The 6,017-nt window shown below is 50.8% G+C and overlaps 1 pseudogene; it reads left to right on the plus strand.

The window, feature by feature from the left end:
• Window positions 1-5,288: 5,288 nt before the first annotated feature.
• LOC108534271 (uncharacterized) overlaps window positions 5,289-6,017 on the plus strand; it is a 5,350-nt pseudogene continuing 4,621 nt past the window's right edge.

The following is a 6,017-nucleotide window of genomic DNA, read 5'->3' on the forward strand; positions in this document are numbered from 1 at the left end:
TCTCCTGCCTCAGCCTCCAGAGTAGCTGGGACTACAGGCACCTGCCACCACACCCAGCTAATTTTTTGTATTTTTAGTAGAGATGGGGTTTCACCATGTTGGCCAGGCTGGTCTGGAACTCCTGACCTCAGATGATCTGCCCGCCTTGGCCTCCCAAAATGCTGGGATTACAGATGTGAGCCACCATGCCCAGCCCTCTTTTAAAAAACAAAAACAAAAACTTTTAAGTTCATGGGTACAAGTGCAGGTTTGTTACATAGGTAAACCCGTGACATTGGGGTTTGTTGTATAGATTATTTCACCACCCGGGTACTAAGTCTAGTACCCATTAGTTATTTTTTCTGATCCTCTTCCTCTTCCCAGCTTCCACCCTCTGATAGGCCCCCGTGTCGGCCGGTCTCCTCTATGCAGGTTCTTAGCAATATCACCTGAGACCAGGCGCGGTGGCTCACGCCTGTAATCCCAGCACTTTGGGAGGCCGAGGTGGGCAGATTACCTGAGGTCAAGAGTTCAAGACCAGCCTGGCCAACATGGCAAAACCCCCTCTCAACCAGAAATACAAAAATTAGCCAGGCGTAGTGGCACCTGTAATCCCAGCTACTCGGGAGGCTGAGGCAAGAGAATTGCTTGAATCTGGGAGGTGGAGGTTGCAGTGAGCCAATATTGCACCACTGCACTCCAGCCTGGGTGACAGAGGGAGACTCCGTCTCAAAAAAAAAAAAATAAAAAAAAAAATAACTACCCCTGATGGAATGCAAGGGGAAAGCTCCGCCCTTGCCCATCAATCCTGGCAGGTGCTCCATCCTCCCACCTGGGGACCCAGGTGGCAGCCGGCAGAGAGAGCTCAGAAACTCCATGTCAAGGTGGCAAAGCAGCCTCCGTCTGGGTCCCCTAAGGGAGTAGGGCTGCATAGACTGGGTACACCCGCCCTGGGCTGTTACAGAAGGAGCAATAAACTTCTTCTCCACGAGCCACGGCTGCTATTGTTGGCTACTGTGCCGCAGCTGCTAAGCCTACCTTAACTAGCGCCAGTTACAAGAAACAGAAACTCATCTCAAACCAGCTTAAGTCAAATGGAGACTGAAATGCAAACTAAAACCACAAGAAGATACCACTCAATACCTATTAGGACGGCTACTATTTTTTAAAAAAACAACAGAAAATAACAAGTCTTGGTGAAGATGTGGAGAAATTGGAATCCTGTGCACTCCACTTTTTTTTTTTTTTTTTGAGGCAGAGTCTCACTATCGCCTAGCCTGGAGTGCAGTGGCGCTATCTCGGCTCACCACAACCTCTACCTCCCGGATTCAAATGATTCTCGTGCCTCAGCCTCCCAAATAGCTGGAATTACAGGCATGCGCCACCAAGCCCGACTAATTTTTGTATTTTTAGTAGAGTCGGGGTTTCACCATGTTGGCCAGGCTGGTCTCAAACTCCTGACCTCAAGTGACTCACCTGCCTCAGCCTCCCAAGGTGCTAGGATTACAGGCATGCACCACCATGGCCCGACTAATTTTTATATTTTTAGTAGAGACAGGGTTTCACCATGTCGGCCAGGCTGGTCTCAAACTCCTGACCTCAAGTGATCCACCAGCCTCGGCCTCCCAAAGTGCTGGGATTACAGGCGTGAGTCACGGCACTTGGCCCTGTGCACTGAATTTTGGTGGGAATGTAAAATGGAAAACACTGTGGAAAACAGTGTGGTGAGATCCCCAAAAAGTGAAACATAGAATTAGCGTATAACCCAACACTTCCACTCCTGTATCTATCCCCAAAAGAATTAAAAGCAGGGGCTCAAAGAGATATATGTTCACCCGCGTTCATAGCAGCGTTATTCATTTGCAATAGCCAAAAGACAGAAGCAACCCTAGTGTCCATGGACGCATGAATGGTAAACTGTGGTCCATCCACACGGTGGAATATTATTCAGCCTTTAAAAAGGAAGGAAATTCTGACCCACGCTCTCACATGGATGAAGCTTGAAGACATCACACTGAGTGAAATCAGCCAGTCACACAAAGACACATATCGTGTGATTCCACTCATGTGAGATCGTTAGATTTGTAGAGACAGAAAATAGAATGGAGGTTGCCAGGGGCTGGGATCCAGGGAAATGGGGAGCTAGGGTTAATGGGACAGTTTCAGTTTGGGAAGATTAGAACGTTTGGGAGCTGGAGAGCGATTGTATAACAATGGTAATTAATGCCACTGAATTGTACACTTGAAAATGGTTAAAATGGTAAATTTTGTTATGTGTGTGTGTATATATATAATCTTTATATACATAAATTATTTATTTTACAGATGGGGAAAATTAGTTTAAAAAATACACCTTACCAAGGAAAAAAAAAACAGGTTAGACAAACATGGGAAAATATTAATACTTTTCCCACGTGGAATCTGGGTGATGTTCTATGGGGATTCTTTATGCCCTTCTGCCTATTTGTATTTATTTATTTATTTATTTTTGAGACGGAGTCTTGCTCTGTCACCCAGGCTGGAGTGCAGTGGCGCAATCTCGGCTCACTGCAAGCTCCACCTCCCGGGTTCACGCCATTCTCCTGCCTCAGCCTCCCGAGTAGCTGGGACTACAGGCACCCGCCACCTCGCCCGGCTAGTTTTTTAAAAAATTTTTTAGTAGAGATGGGGTTTCACTGCATTAGCCAGGATGGTCTCAATCTCCTGACCTCGTGATCCACCTGCCTCTGCCTCCCAATGTGCTGGGATTACAGGTGTGAGCCACTGCGCCCGGCCCCTTCTGCCTATTTTTTAAAAATATTTTCATGGGCTGGGCACAGTGGCTCAGGCCTGTAATCCCAGCACTTTAGGAGGCCGAGGTAGGCAGATCACCTGAGGCCAGGAGTTTGAGACCAGCTTGGCCAACATGGCGAAACCCCGTATCTACTAAAAATACAAAAATTAGCTGGGTATGATGGCAGAAGCCTGTAGTCCCAGCTACTCGGGGGGGCTGAAGCAAGAGAACTGCTTGAACTGGAGAGGTGGAGGTTGCAGCAAGCTGAGATCACACCACTGCACTTCAGCCAGCCTGGGTGACAGAACAAGACTTGGTCTCAAAAGAAAAAATTTTTTTTTCATAATAAAAACTAAAATCAAGTAAGGGGAGAATGGAATGATCAGTCCTGCTTCTTCACTCCCTTGTAGTAGAATTATGCGGCCGGGCGCGGTGGCTCAAGCCTGTAATCCCAGCACTTTGGGAGGCTTAGACGGGCGGATCACGAGGTCTGGAGATCGAGACCATCCTGGCTAACACAGTGAAACCCCGTCTCTACTAAAAAAATACAAAACACTAGCTGGGCGAGGTGGCGGGCGCCTGTAGTCCCAGCTACTCAGGAGGCTGAGGCAGGAGAATGGCATAAACCCGGGAGGCGGAGCTTGCAGTGAGCTGAGATCCGGCCACTGCACTCCAGCCTGGGCGACAGAGCGAGACTCCGTCTCAAAAAAAAAAAAAAAAAAGAATTATGCATTCATATCCTTGATGTGGGCATGGCTATGGGACTTGATCAGCACGATGTCAGGGGATATGGAGTGAGTAGACTTGAACTGTGCTTGCACAATGAAATTGCTCTCTTGCGCTGCTGAAGTCATTCTGGAAGGAACACGCCTCAGGTAGCCTGCTGGGCCGAGGTTGATAAGAAACATGTGAAGCAAACCTGGACCCAACTCACAGCCCAGATGCCAGCCAGCTAATTTGAGCCTGGATCTGGTGAACCCCAACAGACCCACAGAGATGTGAGCAAAAAAACAAATGCTTATTGTAGAATATCACCAGGATTGTGGGGCTGCTTGTTACACAGCCTGATTATGGCAATCACTAACTGATACAGGGAGTTTCTCATGAAACCCAAGAGAAGCCACTAGTCAGTATTGTGACTGACAGTGGCACTCTGGTTAACCCAGGTAGAAAAGGAATTGAGTGGGTGTAATCGTTAGCACAGAATGGCCTGCATAGGGTATCGAGGCTAGATACTCACTGTGTGCTGTGACACAGTGCTGTCTGGCTCTGCCAAAATCCTTAGGAACAATCCTAAATTAATCTTCTTTTTTTTTTTGAGAGTCTTGCTGTGTCACCCAGGCTGGAGTGCAGCGATGTGATCTTGGCTCACTGCAACCTCTGCCTCCTGGGTTCAAGTGATTCTCCTGTCTCGGCCTCCCGAGTAGCTGGGATTATGGGTGCACACCACCACACCTGACTAATTTTTGCATTTTCAGTAGAGACAAGGTTTCACCATGTTGGCCAGGCTTGTCTCAAACTCCTGGCCTTAAGTGATCCACCTGCCTCAGCCTCCCAAAATGCTGTGATTACAGGCATGAGCCACCACAGCTGCCCCTAAATTACTCTTGAACTTGGCATCTCATCGTCAACATTAAACATTCAGGTGGAAGCATTTAATGTGATCACTTTGGTCCCATTCCCAGGAGTCAGTTTTCAGAGCCTGGGAAAGGGAGCAGGGACTCCCAGGACCCTACCTCCATCGTAGAAAGGGTATTTGACACCAGGCAACCAAAAGGGTAAATGTCTACCACTGGCAGGAATGCAGGAGGGGCTGAAGACAGGGGTGAGCTTTCGGCAGGAGTGGGGGGCCTGCTCCTACCTCCTGCTCTTCCCCCATGTCCCATCTGTTTTGAACTCAGAGTTTTGGACAACAGCCCCCTCCTGCTCTCTGAAGGGCACCAGTGTGGCTGCCCACTGCTCCCAGGTTCCACGCACCTAGCTTCAGCCATCTGGAGGGAGACTGGTTCCTCTTCCTCATTCCAGTTCTGATTTCTGGAGCCAAGCAAAAGCCACTCGGAGAAATGTCCCTTGGCTTCCACTGTCTCCAGGCAAAGGGTAGGAAGGAGCGGTTCCCAGAGGCTGAGAAGAGGACTCAGATGAGGCCACAGGTGTCTGCAGCCATATGGAGTCTGGCAGATGCAGGCGGTGACATAGGGAGTTGTCAACGTCCCAGCTAAGTCAGCTGAGAACAAAAAGCCAGTGAGACAGACAACCCCAACTCACAGGACGGCTGGGGGGCTGGGGCGAGGCATGCCGAGCACACCTGACTGATTCCAGCACAACTCACAGGGCGGCTGGGGGGTTATCCCAGCCCAACTCTAGGACAGTTGGAGGGCTGGGGAAAGGCATGCCAACCAATCTCAGCCCTGGACAGACAGGCATGGAGAGGGCTGTGAGGGAGGCAGACAGGGGAACACCCACGCCTCCAACTGCACTGTCCCTCACCCCCGTGTTCTACAGGTGCCTCCTACTGTAGGCTCCACAGAGGCAGAGGATGAGGGAGCCCACTGATACGCCCCGTCAGGCAGCCTCCCTGAGCGAGCAGAAGCAGGTCAGGGGTGAGTGTGGAAGGATGACAGCCCAGGGCGTCCTAGATCCCTGGGTAAGAGCCAGTTCCCTGTGCTTCTTGACCTCTGCCTCATTTGCAGACACACATGCTCCTGTCGGGAGATACCTGGAGTCATCTCAACTCCTGTCCTCCATTCCCCAGGTCCACAAGTCACCAGGTTCCATTCCCCTCCCCCTCCACATATCGGAGCTGTCACAGACTCCCCATGCCCCATTTCAGGGGTCTCGGCCCAGGTCTTGTCATGCCTTATCTGGACCAAGAGCAATGGTCTCCAACTAGCTCCGTCCAGGTACCCCCTGCCCTGCCCGTGTCCCCCACGGTTGCACCATGCCTGCTTGCACTCGCCCTCTCTCTTCACTGGTGCTCCAGCAGCTGCAGAGGCAGGGCTGAAGCCTGGGCCTGCTCTCAGGGCCCCACCTCCTGCTCATCCTCCATGTGGCCCAAGGCCTCTATGGCTGTTTGCCTCTTGCCCACATCTTCCATGTTGACGTTGCCTGGGACTGGAGGATGTATCAGCATATGGGTCCTTGGGCCAGGTTAAAAACGGTGTGTGGGCCGGGCGCGGTGGCTCAAGCCTGTAATCCCAGCACTTTGGGAGGCCGAGACGGGCGGATCACGAGGTCAGGAGATCGAGACCATCCTGGCTAACATGGT

This window comes from Rhinopithecus bieti, unplaced genomic scaffold (genome assembly GCF_001698545.2).
Source record: "Rhinopithecus bieti isolate Rb0 unplaced genomic scaffold, ASM169854v2 scaffold_9899, whole genome shotgun sequence".
In the NCBI taxonomy this organism is placed as follows: domain Eukaryota; kingdom Metazoa; phylum Chordata; class Mammalia; order Primates; family Cercopithecidae; genus Rhinopithecus; species Rhinopithecus bieti.